Genomic DNA, 15405 nt, shown 5'->3' on the forward strand with positions numbered 1-15405 from the left:
AGTATTTATCGTCGCAATGTATCGAGGTGTTACGGCTTTTGTATCTTTAACCTTTAAAGCGCATTATTAACTCGTACCGTAAAGTACGGAATTTATAGATATTTTATTTTATTTTTGTTCATTTCATTTTATTTTATTTCTTTCTTCTGTCGCTACTGCCTGCCGTGTTATTTGTGGTTGACTTTTAAACTTTTTCTGTGTTTTTTTTTTTTTTTTTTGCATTTTTATATTTTACTTTGCTTTTGTTTCTGTTTTATTTTTGTTAATTTTTTTTATTTACTCTATTTATTTAGACGCTGTTGTTGTCGCTTTATGGCGAATGGATAATTTTGCATTAATAATTGTGGGTTTTAGTGTTGCTGTCACTTTGACATATGCATAAATGTGAGAATGATTGTGTGTGGTATGAATGAGTGAGTGAGTATCTATGTATGTACATCTGTGTATGTCAATTATTTGAATTTGTTTAGAGAGAAAATAAATTAATAAAAATAATAATAAAAAAAGAAATACAAAAACATTGAAATTATTTATTGAATTGAATATTTTGTAGTTTGTATCACTTGTTGTCTGTCATTCAATTTTGCCTACAAAATTTCAACTTCAATCATCAATTATCAATGTATCTATTGAATATTTAGAGGGGTTTGCATGTAGTATGTGATCGTTTATTTTTTTATTTTTAATTTGAAATTCATGTACTTGTTGAATTAACAAACTTTACCTCGAAAAATTCTCAATAACTCTTGTTTGTTTTTGTACATGGAAGTTTGAGGTTTTCGTTGTCTGTTTTGCGTAATCTTCAACTTGTTACAGTCACGTGCTTGTCTTTTTTCTTTTATTTTTTTAATATTATTTGTGTATTTTCCTCATTTCACTACGAATTGATAAGATATGCATGGATGTATCTATGTTTGCATATATGTATGTACATTTGTATGTATGTGTGTATGAAAGTCATACGTCTCTCATTTTCCTTCTTGAATGTGCAATATTTTTGAAAATCACTATAAATCACATACAATTTTCACAATTTCCCGTGCGTATTTCGATCTACATATGAATTTTATATCAAATTTAATTTTGAACAAAAACACTTTTCGATCACACTTGATAAATACGACCGATCGTTTGAGAATAATTGAATGAAACACATAAAATTAAAAAAAGATCTGTGTGTTATTTTTTGGATTTAAGTTATTTATTTTTTGTTTTTCTTTTTGTTGTTTGTTTTTCTGTTTGTTTTTTTCATTCGTTTTTTTTTATATCTGTATACTCCACCGCGATATACACGCTCTCAGTCCCGCATACTCAGGCCAACTAGAGAAGACCATAAACAGCGGACAAAAATAAACCCCAACCTCAACCGAATCAACAATGTGTAAAAACTGTCATAATCATCGTCTGAGACGACAACGATTGTGTATTGTCTGTATGTATGTTTGTACATTGTTGTGTTAGCTGCTTGGTACGCTGCTGATACTTATACTCACCAACATCGCACCACACCGCACCGTACCGTTGCTGTACTCTTTCGTACGATAACAAAACGCCACAGAGGAGCGTTTGTTTAATGGAGATAAAATTCATACAATAAAAGAAAACCTACAAATACACGCCACACTACAACTACTTATAAGAAATACAAATACATAGATACGAATACATTCGTTCCAAATGAGAGAAACTGATATTGAGTGCCGGTGGAGCAGAGACACAAGTATCCCCCTTTTCCGTCCAAAAAAGATGGACCACCATTTACTCAAATTCTCTTAAAATAACAATCACTACTACGTACAATAACCAATTCAATAAAAGTATTGTCATTTGATCGTTTTTTTTTTTTTTTTTTTTGTGGGGTCCCTAGTTAATATCAGTATAATGTGGAATCAATACATTGTGCTGGATTTTCATAAATGAAAATTAGCTATCTAGTGTAATTTTAGGTTGTTTTTCCATAAAAGGGGGCTAAATCGGTGGTCGTTTTAACTCCCGTAATGGAATATTTCGATAAATATTAATACATAATATCTATACATTGTATAACCTAGTCGGTAATCCATAAAAAACATTTCTAAATCTGACATTAGTGATGTCCATAACTTCTCACGTAGGTGACGTGTCATAATGTCCATGGATGATATGTCACACCAAAAAGCGTCATAGTGTCCATGGACGTTATAACAGAAATGTATTGGAAAATTTGTTTAGAGTTTAGGAAAGGGACACTCTCATCCCGAACAGATCTGCTCCTAAATTTGGTGTATGTTGCATTTTGGATTCCTTTTAAAAAGTGTCCTGGCACGGTTTTTAAACTCTGGTGTATTTCGAATACTGGCTTCGCTGAAATCCATGGACTTTATGTCATTTTGCTCATAGACATTGTAACACTTTTAAAACTGTCATTACGTCCATGGACACTATGACTCAATTTAGTGTGTCATAACGTCTATGGACATTATGTCACTGGACATTATGACACGTTACCTCTCACATAAACCATCTTAACTCATAGAGGCTTTAGCAAACTCGTGATAAGTACGTTACAAAATCTGAGTTTTTGATTCGATTGGCAATATAATCTGGTGGTGTCAAATCGCATAACCGTTTAACCCAGTTAGCGGCTGCGTTGTTTTGGTTACTGTGTTATATGTAGCACAGTGAATTAAGACCACATGTCACTTCAGTGATATCTACATAGGGGAACGGTCGGGAGGAGGTCAGAAACACAACTCATTGTCTTTAAATCATTTGGGAGGGGCTTGTAAACAAAGAAGACATCACATCCTGTCCGAATCCCGGTGTTTATTTCAATATAAGGATACTGGGTATATCGTCTATCGGTGGCGTGTCATAATGTCCATGCGCATTATGACTAGTGCTGTAATATTCTACTACTTTTGATTACTCAATACTACTCAATACTTTTCGCGTGGGTACTCAATACTACTCGATACTTTTAACGGTTTTATTTTAAATTAAAAACGAGGAATTTTTCCTTTTTTTAAGTAAAGTTAGACCAGACATCACACCTCTTTTGAGACATTTTATTTTTTTAGATAGCGTCGATAAATATTTGTAACTTTTTAACTATTATTGCAGTGTTTAAATTATTTTTACATTGATTTGATATTGCTAAGAGTTGCATTTCTAATAATGATATGGTCTATATTAGATTTTAGAGCTGTATTTTTTCACATCATAGCCGTTAAATTTAAATAAGTTAAATCCATATACAAGTCTGAAAGTATTGAGTAACTACTTTTTAGTATTGAGTACCCAAAAAATAGGGCAAATACTCGATACTCGATACCCACTACTCAATACTTTAACAGCACTAATTATGACACTTTTAAAACAGGAAAATTTGTTTAGAATTAAAAAAAAGACACTCTTATCCCGGAAAGAATTACTCCTAAATTTGTTATATGCCGCATTTTGGAGTCCTTTTAAAAAGTGTCCTATCTCCGTCTATCGTCTATCTCTGTAAGGAAAATGCGTAATAATGCAGTCATGCTAGTTAGTCGGAAAGTATCTGATGTCCAATGTCATTATGTCCATGGACATTGTGACAACTTCAAAAGTGTCACAATGTCCATGAGCAATGTGACATAAAGTTCATAGAATTAAGAGTCCATTTATCAAAAAAGGGATAGGAGTGTCCCTTTCTTAAATTCTAAACATAGATATGTATTTTCCAATTAATTTATGTCCATGGATACTTTTTAGTGTGTCCTAACGACGAAGACATTGGAAATTATGACACGCCACCGTCGGAAACTATACCGCACAAACGGTTTCGTAACAACTTTCATGTAAATTTTAATTGATTGTACCAACTGGCAAAGTTTCAACAAATTAAATGTTGAAACGTTCATATTATTTTAATATGATGCCGTTGGAAACCGAAGTTTTTAATAAAAACCTTAGTATTACTGATAGTATTACTGTTTTGTTGATTACCGTTATCTTTGCTCTTTCAACATTCCCGAGCAAATTTAAAACTTGGTTTAGTTAGTCGAAGATTCACGCACTCTTGTTTTTAGATGAGAGTCAATACTCTCATGTTTGGATTAATAATTCTGAACATTGAACTTTATGTTTGGTTTAATTCATGGTTTTAGTGATGGTATATATTTTTGGATCCACTTTGGCAAATCGAAATTTTACCAAGCTTACTTTGTTTAATTATACTTTTGGATTTGCTTTAACTTAAGACTCCATGCATGACTTCGGTAAGATTCTTAAAGGAGGACTTGGGATGTGGTTTGACTGTGGTGATGATCGCAATTTTGATCATATATCTAGTCACCTCATTTAGACCAAAATGTCCCTTGATATGCCTCGTTGTACCTTTAGGTATCGCAATATATGTATGTACTTTGGATTACCTTTATTATGAACATTGCCCAATATAAATATTTATATGTGTTCACGTCGTTTTTCTTCACAGACCTCTTGAGGAACATAATCTAAATTTAGAATTCTAGGTATGAACAAAGTCTATTATAGATGGCCAAAGCGATGCATTTAAAATGAAGTGACGAGAGTTCAATAATTAGAGATTGTGAGACTTAAATACGTTTGACAGCTTGAACTTCTTGTGGAACTAGTGGGAGTTTAGAATTATCCTGAAGTCTGTATGCAGTTAATTTGATAGTTTTCGATAATTTAAATCTTGAAAATATTTTTAAATCGTGAATATTGTTTATTCTTCTCTTTGTTATGATCCTCTTTGCAGATCCAAATTGGCGTATAAAAAAACGTTTAAAGTTTTTTTCCAAATTTATCTAATGAATTAGCAGCATTGTTATTTACTAACAATCACTAATTTTGTTTACATTGTGAGAAGAATTGTAAACACGTGAGAGAATTTTTTTTCTAGAATTCATTAAGAATCTACTAAAATGTGGGGAGTACAAGTGAATTTTTGTTTGCTCTCGACATTGACATATCGGCACCTTGCATTTTTTTGTTTTTATTTCAGTTGTTTTTGGTGTAATTTTGTTTTGTTGTTTTTGTTTATCATGGCCCATCTTAACCGCACCAAAGTTTCAAATACGCTCTATTTTACTCACTTGTTATGCATTTCGTTTGACTTGTACAGGGTTCCACTAGCCCCCCTACACGTATTTGAAAAGTTTAAACTTACACACACAGATATTTCACGTTCTCCCACTTTTGCTCTTTGGGTTTTACTTAGCCTCTCTCTCTCTCTTTAGTGATTACAGCGGAGTGAGTGTGTGCGTGAGTGTATACGTGTGCCTAAGTGACTGAGTGAGTGTTGGGTTAAAACTGCAACTATTTGTATTGAAAAAAATATATTAGCAACAATTTTGAATTAAATATTTTACCAAGTACTCGTACTGGTTCTTTCGTGTATTTATATGAATATGAGATTGTAGATTGTGTTGTTGAGGCGTATGTTCTGTTGCTGCGGCGACTGCGGCTGCTGCTGTCTGTTGTTGCAAAGTTCAATGGAGGTCAGGTGGTCAGAGTTCAAGACAACTGACAATGAAGTACGCAAAGTAATGTACGAGTACTTCCAAACAAACATTATACAAGAACATCAGCTGCAACAACAACATTCAATTGGATGAATTTTTGTTCGTTTGTTTGGTTTCATTTGTCTGGCTGTATATGTGTGTGGGTTTATTTTGTTATTTTTGTTGTTGTTTGGTGATACAAAGAAAAGACAATCGACAGATATGTAGATCGAGTTTAAACTGATCGTTTGCTTTTAGGGCACATTTATATGAATGGATCGGAATAAAATTTTAGATAAGATAATAGGACTTGATAACAGCGTTTTACTTAGTTTGTTTATGTATGTTTACGCATACAAATGTATTCATATACACATAGTGATAGGTATGTACATATGTAAATATTTACTTACCACGTCTGTATTTTGGTGTATGTTCTTGTGTGAAGTACGTTTACTGTTTAATAAATAGTAAATTAAATGAAAAAAAAAAAGAAATTATCACTTTGACCTAAATGACAAATCAAAATACACATCGTACCTTTTTCTAATAAGTATATGAATTATGAAATCATTAAATCTGATTATAAGCGGGGATAAAAAATTCAACTGTATATAGTTATTTTTCCAATTAAACTGGTACTTTACAGTACACCATTTAAAATACAATACTCTAATAATGACAATATGAAAATACTCAATTGGAAATACAGTACTGTTCGAAATATAAAAAACTTTTCCATATATGTATATTAGGGTTATGACTTTTTGCAATTTTTGCAAATATCAAAAATACCATAGCAAGAGCTTGTAGGGCCTGAACAGATGTTAAGGAATATGATATTATTTTTTCGCGATCGTGAAAAAAGTTCCCGCACCAAAAGCGATGAAGTTTTGTATAAATTTTACGTTTTCTGTATGAGAAAAATAAATATTTTTGGCAACATTTTTGCATTTGTATTACATTATCTTAAAGAGAACATTGTTCTTTAAATCCTTGTTATGGAAATTTTAATAAATCGCGATAATATTGCATGTTATAGAAAATAATATACTTTTATATGAATATTATTAAAATAATTTTTGAAAAAAAACGAACAAAAGCCTTTTATTATCAGGACATTATTAGCTATAAGGCAGTGCTTTGGTATTTTACCGCCCACCCGTCTTCAAATAAACAGTCGAAGTCAAGCCATATCCTGTGGGTAAGGGTGGCAAAGCTAAGCAATTTATTTCGAAAACGAACTCTTTAAACGATCACAGTGTAAGCTGGAATGAGTATCGTAGTAAAATTAGTGAATATACATAAGAAAATCGTTCGAAAAGCAAACGAGACTACTGGAAATTTTTTTTGGCAAAAATTTCTACCCAAATCTTATGTCCAGCCGGAATCTATGACCTATGAATATCGAGGAGACCATGAATTTCCTGATGGATACCCATTTCTCACATGGAATATCGGGTACCATAGAGTAGCCTTACGTCCTTCCTACTTAAAACCTTTGAAGGGATAGTCGATGGCATGGTTAAAATAAGAATTTCTGGAAAAGACCTAAAATATAAGTTGATCGTCCCTTTACATAGGACGATCAGTTGAAACCGCATTAAATGAAGTTGTCCGTAATGCTGTGGACTTAGCCGCCAACATTTTTTATGGTCACCGATTTTAAAGTTATGTTACTTATTTGAAAGTAAACACTAGTAAACCTCGTTATGCTACTTCCAAACTATCACCTTTAGAATAAATAAGCCTGTATATATTTTATAACATTCTAAACTTTTTTAAAAAAAAGGTCAAAATTTGTCCCCTTTACTCTGGTTAACCACGATTAATACCCTTCTAAGGACATCGTCTGTGTTGCAGACAATGTCGTAATACTTCCAAGGGAAAAAAATTGTATTACTTATGTAGATGGGCTAAAATGGACCTTAACACGGTCTTAAGCTAGGCTCAAACGAGACACCTTAACCCGGCAAAGATGTATTTATCTAAATAAATTGGAACACATTTTGTTGAGAGCAATAGGTAATAAGTTACATAGATGAAAAGAAAAACATGTTTGGAAAAAATTTCAAATTTAGACTATGGAGATCTTGGCCGATCTTGTCGTGTTTAAACTACTATCAAATAAAACTAAACATCGGTTTTAAAAGTTCTTTGGAGATATCTACCCAACAAAAACTCGGTAACTACTTGAACTTACATACACAACTTACATTTCAATGACGACTACATACCGCCTGCATTACTTTTAGGAACTCTTATAATGACTTTTATATAATCAGTTTTTTGCACATTTTATTTGATTACGCTCTAATAAGTATTTGTTGGGTAGTTTGAAATCGTATATCATATTAATGCAACAACTCCTTCAAAAAGTTTTTCAGTTCTAAATTAACAAATTTGTAATTTCCCGTATGGCATTAAAAAAATTGTCAAGTCATACATGTTTATTCAACTTACAATTTTTATTTATTATTTCTACGCTTGGTGATGCTAAAAGGTATTTAATACTTTTTTTCAAATGTAGAAAGAAAAGATATCGACACAAACAATCGAAATGTTTATATCATTTGACATTTTTATGTCGGCGTTGATTTGTTCTATTGATTCAGATATGGTAGTTCAAATGACGCAGTTTATACAACAAAATAGACAAAAAAATTAAATAAATAAATATTTAGAATTCATGGGTCATTCAGTTATTGTTAATTGTTGGATTCAACGGAAAAAAATATAAATATATTGGATGGGTCTCATTTTGTTTATTAGTTTATAAAACTAACTGGTGTAAAATTTTAGCCCAATCAGATAACGGAAACGCGTAAAAAGTGTAAAAATGACAAACAATGCGACTATTTTTTGAATTCTTAAGAAATGTTTAGTAACATCGAAGGATAAACAACAAAAAATCAGTAAATATAATATTGAAAGAGTAAAGAATAAAGTGAATAAAATAAAGATGGTAACGAGCCAATACAGAAGTGAAGAACATAATGTGTGATTAATTACACACCCATTTTGACAATTTTAGGTATGCGAGAATACGTTCAGGTTGAACAGTTGACAGATCTGATAGATTAGAAAAGTATGTCGACCCTATTGCCTGATAACGAATCTATTCAAGGGCCGGGCAATCACACAGAAGATGAGTGATGGGCTGTCCTCATGTATGGAAGACCAATGCGTCTTGCATGGTTTCCGAACTTGGAATGACCAGTAAGAACTGATAACAGAATGCTCAGATGTATTCTGCTTATCCCTAATATATAGGATGTTTTGTGAGGAACTATATAAGGCCATAGCATTTTAGCAATCGAGCAAGTATATTCTTGAGACCGGTCTTGAGCTGAACTAAGAGAAATGTTGTGTATTTGTTTCTTAATGGCCGCTAGAGGGACGCCGCAGAACTGGTCTATATTCAGTATGGCCATGCTCGTACCAGCTTTCACCAAGATATCAGCAATAGTATTGCCAATTATATCCCCGTGTCCTTTGACCCAAACGAAGGTAATTCTTGAATTTCTCGCCATCTCGTTGAGAGACGCCCGGCATTCCTGGACATGTTTTGATGCAGAATATACGACTATCAGGAATTTGATAGCGACTTGGTTCTCAGTATAGATTCTGATATCCCTGTTGAATATCCGTTAGTACCTAAGCCAATTAGATGCCCTTTTTATAGCTGAAATTTCTGCTGACAGTGCATTCATCATTGAGTCGGAAAGAGATTTTCTTTCCAAATTCTTCAATGAAGATGCCACCGCCGACATCTTTAGTTGTTTTAGAACCATCTGTATACACATTTATGCCATCAACACTTACAGGTGAAGGTTCATTATAATCGGGGATTATACTATACCGGAAGTTTCTCGTAATACAAGGTTCCGGATTACAGTAGTCAGAGACATATTGTAGATTTGGGAGAAGATCTGCAATCGTTGCATGTCCTCTGAATTCAAAAATCCATCTATTTGTGATACTTAATCTGGCTGCAGTACTCATTGCCAGTTGTTTAGCAAGGAGATCCACAGAAAGCCAGTTCAGCATAGCAAAAAACGCTTTACTGGGCGTCGTCCTAAGAACACCTATTACGAAAAGAGCCGATTGTCTCATAACTTTCGTGAGAGTGTTTATGTTGGATGATTTGTCACCAGGCAGTTTGCCACCAGGCAATTACACCATACATCATTATCGGCTTAATCACCGCCTCATATAGCCAGTGCACATTTCCTGGGTTAATAATCCAATGCAGGCCAATAGTCTTTCTACAAACGTATAACGCTGTAATAGCTTTTGAAGATCTAGAGATAATATTAAAACCCCAAGACAACTTCCTATCGAGAATAACACCTAAGTATTTTGCATTATCCGACAGCGTGAGGACCTTGCCATTTAGACGCGGAAGAGAGAATTGATAAATTTTGTATTTGCCCGAAAACAATACAAGTTCTATTTTCCTGGGTTAACGCTGAGACCACAGTTTACGCTCCATGAGCTTATTATCTTCAGCGCTTCTTCTAATCTCTGAGACAAAGTCTCAAGATGCGTACCAGTTACCGCTACTGCAACATCGTCAGCGTATGCAACCGTTTTAAAACCTGGTGAATCAAGTCTAACTAAGAATCCATTTATTGCCATATTTCATAAGAGTGGCGATAATACCCCTCCCTGAGGAGTGCCCCGTATGGCTCTTTTGCAGATTGTTGTATCACCCAGTGAGGATACAACAATCCGTTGTGATAGCAAGTTCTTCACAAAACTCACTAACAGCCATCTAAGTGAGGGATTGACAGATATGTGAGGGTTTGACGTTATAAAAAGCGCATTCGATGTCAAGAAAGGCAACCAGAGTGAAATTTCCATAACCCATGTACTTTTCAATATACCCAATTAGGGAATATAAAGCCGTCTCAACAGATTTTCCCTTCATATAGGCATGCTGAGAGTTTGAAGGCAGAGATTTGTCAATCGATTATCTAACATTGATATCTATTATTCTCTCTAGGGTCTGAAGTCCTTTTCCTTTGTGTGTGATGTCTTACCCCCTTTTGGGATAAAAATCACGGTACACTTGGTCCACTGTGAAGGTATGTAGGACCAGTAGATACAGGCTTTGTAAATAGTACTAAGCCAAGGAATGATCAGATCTATATTATTTTTTAGATCCGCTGGAATAATGCCATCAGGATGATGTCATCGTCTATCTTAACATTCACAGCAGTGTTTACTAGGTCGACACCATACTGATCATGCGTAATTTCCGTTCACTTTTTGTATATAGCTTGGGACAGAAGGGGATTTGGACAGGATTTTACGAAGACGACTCGTATCTGAAGAGCTTTCTATAGAACTACAGAATTTTCTCCAGGAGCTACGTTTCACACTACGTACATGATTTTTAAATTCATTAACTTTTGACTTATAAAGAGACCGTATACGAGATCTCTTTGCCTAGTTAAATAATCTACAGATCTAAGCGCCGCCTCATATCTTAGGAGGAGGAGGGCAGCATTTCTAATATACATACATATTTGTTTGTAGAAAAAATTAATTTGATAAATAAAAATAAAAAATAATAAATAAAAAAAATTATAAAAAAATATAAATAATCATCGTCCTCAAGATGACCATTTTTTATTTCAACTTAATTAACATAAACATCATTATTATCTAAAAGTGTTTCCATTAATCTGTTTTCAATCTGGTACAAAATTTGCAAGAACATCTCTCAATTATTAATTTTGTAAAATATTTAAATAGTTCATTCAGACCAATCTCGAAATTTCAAACAAAACCTGTCCTTATCAGAAATATGGACACAATTTTGTTCGGTTTGAATTGTCTATAAAAGGAAAATTTTGAAATTATTTGTTAAATATTAATAAAAAACAATAACATTGAATTTATGGTTAATATTTAGATTCCAAATTTTTGGTAAACCCGGGTAACTTGCTAAAAACATCAGCAATTAAAAACTTTATTTAATGTATATGTACATTTAATGTATATGTACAATGTATATGTACATTAGACCGACTCACTTTGTATGGAAAGCAGAAACGTGATTTTTTACCCCTCTCAAAATTTACCTTGATTTGTTTTATGATGATTCCCAAAATATTTTAAATCTAGCGATGACCATTCGTGAGCTGGACCAAATTTAAAAAAGGTATTTTTGAATTATTTTTTTTAAATTTTAGTTTTGTTTTGAAACAATATATCCAATATGGGGTATCGTTTGAAAGGGGCTTTAAAGCTGCGTCCAATGTTGTATTAATCATAAATAACCGTCTGCTCATAATTGTATATTTCAAAAAATGTAAAATTGTTAGGTTTTTCATTAATATAAATAAAATGAATGCACAATTTTGCAAATTTTGCACACTACTACTATGATACCATGTATTGTATATTTTGTTTATGAAAAAACTGTTAAATTTAAAAAATAACTAAAAATACTTTTTTGTAACCGGTCCAGCTCTCGAACGGCCACCGATAGACTAGAAATATGTTGAGAACCATCATAAAACAAAACAAAGATTTTTTTTAAGAGGGATAAAATATTGAATTGAACATGAAAAATCGTACCCCACATGGGATATTTTCTTGAAAACTGTCCAGCTCACGAACGTACAACACTGAGCCCAAAATATTTTGGGAAACATCATATTACATAACAGCGAATATTTTGAGGGGGTAACTCAAGCTCCATTTTTTGTGAGTCGGTCTAATGTACAATATACATATGTACATTGTACAAACATATGTATGTAGTTGTATTCCTTTTAAGAATTTTCATTCTATTAAATATTTTGAAATACAAAATTATCTTTTGTTTCGCTCTACGTCCTATACGTACATATAACAATTGTTGACTTCTTGGGTTTTCGGGGCCATCAGTTGCATGTCTGTCTGTTTGATACAGTTTTAAACAAATTTCTCGGTATATGTAAGAGAGTGCTTAAAATATATACATATAAATGTTTGTAAATAATTTACATACCAAATTGTACATTCCTACTTATTTATGTACATACCTTTGAGAGATTGACACAGTATTGTCATTTCAGCAGCATTTTTATGAACATTTTTGCCACACAACATGTTTTATTTAAATACATACAGCTAATAAGTATAAAGTTTGACTACAGTCTGACATTTCACATATCGCATATAAATAATGATGATCAATAGCATCGTACAGTGGGAAAGAATTGAATGATCCATTTTTTTAACTGGGTGATTTATATGTCGTATCACTCAACAATTTTCTACATTTTTATCTTTTAGTCCTTCTGACTGTATACTCGTGTGTCAAATTTTATTCAAATATTCCAATAAAACCATGTTATTACATTAAATATATTCATATTAACTTAAATGTGAGTTTTTATCCTCATTAGATAGCGTACACCGTATAGTCATATATGAGAAACCCTTCAGACGGCAGTTTCAAAACTCCAGTTTTAAACTTTTAACAATTTTGTTAAGCTAACTTTAAAATTTTAAGAAAATCTCTATTTGACTTCTCGACAATAAAGAAGTAAAGAAATTTGGTCGATATATCTCAAGGATTAGCGGTATTTGCGATTTTAATTTTGAGGATTTCGAAGAAAAAAATATTTTGTTACAATTTTTGAAAAACAAGCTTGTTTCTTTACTGTTATGCATTTTATATAAAACCTTTTCAGAATACATATAAAATTCAAGAAAATGGGAAACATACATCTAAAGTTTTAGTAAAATCGAATAATGTTAACCCAAAAACTGTGATGGTCAAACTCAAGCTGTGCAATATTTGGAATTTTTTTGAAACCATAGTGAAATATTATTTGGTTTCAACCGATTTAAATGAAACTTAGGAAAAATGTATAATGATTTATGATGACATCATATCGAAATGATGACATATAATCGAAATCAACCCTTTAACGTAAATACATATATATATATTTTTATAATTACATATATAAAATGTCCTTAATATATAAACAAAATATTAGAAGAACTGGTGAATGCGAAATTTTTCTGACTTCACACTAGAGAAAAGTCCATGTTTATTTAGAAGTGCACAACCGTAATCAGACCCAGGAAAGAAGCATTCAGAATTCGACAAAATCGTCGAAACTGACTTGCTACGAAAAAAGGTCAGATCATCGTGTGCCAAAGTACTAAGACGCTGAAGGGCTTTATACAAGCACCACAGTTATGCTAAAGATATTAATGCCTCCCCTAGCAGTAAAAAAATTTGTTGTATGCTGGTAGATTGCTAATGTTGCGCCAATCCCCAAAAGATTACTACAGCTTTCATTTGATAACAATATTAACACCATACAACACATATAAATATTTAAAATATTCGTTTGAAATTGTAAGTCCTATAAATTTTGAAGTCCTTTTATAAGAACATAAGAGCTAATTATAAAAATCAAACGCAGAATTGTTATGGAATCTAGTTTCACATGTATATCAACTTTTCTATGTGTGAAAGCTATTTTTCAAAATTGTTACAGATAAACTACATTTGATTACTAGAAACGCGGTTACAGTTCAAATAAAATAATATAAATCAATCGAAAGAAATGTTGATTGTCGATTGTAGAAATTTCCACATCTTAATATCGCCATACAGACATGTGTGTATATTTAAATTTTGTTTTCACTTTCTATTTAGTAAAATGTGCCATCACTATTTTCAAAATGCTATCGATGGCAATACTTAATATGAACTGAATTTCATACTACGGCCAAGAGGACGAAGGTGACGAAAACAATGAGACCCACCAACACTGTTTGACCAAAACAGCGTCGTCAATCTATTACATATAAAATAAATTTAGCAAACAATCGTATGGCATTCACATTAACCCTTTCACGTAGATGGGGGTATATGATAGATTACCAACCAATATATGTACACTATCGGACAAAATAAAGTGCAAAAGTACTCATGCTATATTCTTTCAGCGAAAAATCTGTTAAATGATTATTAAATAATGAAAATTTATTTAAATTCATTTAGTTAAGTTACAATGCTACAAAAATAACAATAAAGCAAAATTATTGTACTTAATTAAAATGTTTCAGTATAAAATTTAAAATTAAAGTAAATTCACTTTTTTGTCGGACAAAATAAAGTGTAAATTTTATATATCATTGTTAAAATTTCTTGTATATAAAAACTTTTTATCTATTTTGGTTCTGATTTGAATATTTGGATCTACTTAAGCCATTTTGGCAATTTTTTTACCATTATTATTGTCAGTCGCCTTCCCTTCCCCTTGGTTTCCCGCATACAATTATTTTCAAAAGGAATCCAATTTTATTCACTATTTCATCGGAATTTTTTGATCAATTGTGGTCCAAAATTAATCTATTGTATTTAGGGCGGTGCTCTGAACAGGACATTCCAATTTTCCGGTGTTTTTTTCCTACATTAATGTTACTTTTTAAATTTATCAAGTACTTAAGCTTATTATCTTGCCGTGATATAAATTTGCCCAAGTCCATTTCTAAGGCACTGATCTTTAGATTTGAGTGTAATATGCTCACGTAGTGTTCACTAGACCTTTCTGAATACATTCCCGTAGGTTCCGCACACCTAACGTTAAAAATTTAACACATACGAAGAGTCAACTGAACCATACCTTGAATCTTCCAATAACTTATTTAAAAGCGCGGAAAGTTTCTTCCGATTTTAGTATTTAATATTGTATTTTTTAGCTAAAATTTATGTAGTTGGTCAGATGAGTTCCTATTTGTATCGAAAAATTTTAAATGTCGACAATGAGTGAGAGGTAAGCCATTTAATATACAAAACTTGAAAAACAATACCCTGGTTTTTAAACATTAGCGTGGAGGGCTATCAGTATTGGTACATTATTCAACTTTAGGGGCGGGAATCTTAGTGAAAATG

At 32.3% G+C, this 15405-nt stretch overlaps 1 protein-coding gene across 4 annotated transcripts in view; it reads right to left on the reverse strand.

Moving 5' to 3' along the window:
- LOC119602960 (serine-rich adhesin for platelets) overlaps positions 1 to 1708 on the reverse strand; it is a 65013-nt gene extending 63305 nt beyond the window's left edge. For 2 of the 4 annotated variants that reach the window (XM_037954820.1, XM_037954812.1), the window contains exon 1: positions 1023 to 1708. The gene's annotated coding sequence lies outside the window, so the exon portion shown is untranslated. Of the gene's footprint in view, positions 1 to 724 lie in introns of all 4 variants that reach the window. The other 2 variants (XM_037954803.1, XM_037954795.1) reach the window with 1 other exon arrangement.
- Positions 1709 to 15405: the final 13697 nt, after the last annotated feature.

This window comes from Lucilia sericata, unplaced genomic scaffold, assembly GCF_015586225.1.
Source record: "Lucilia sericata isolate MDLA Ls3-8-SP2 unplaced genomic scaffold, ASM1558622v1 Contig000009F_arrow, whole genome shotgun sequence".
NCBI classification, from domain to species: Eukaryota; Metazoa; Arthropoda; class Insecta; order Diptera; family Calliphoridae; genus Lucilia; species Lucilia sericata.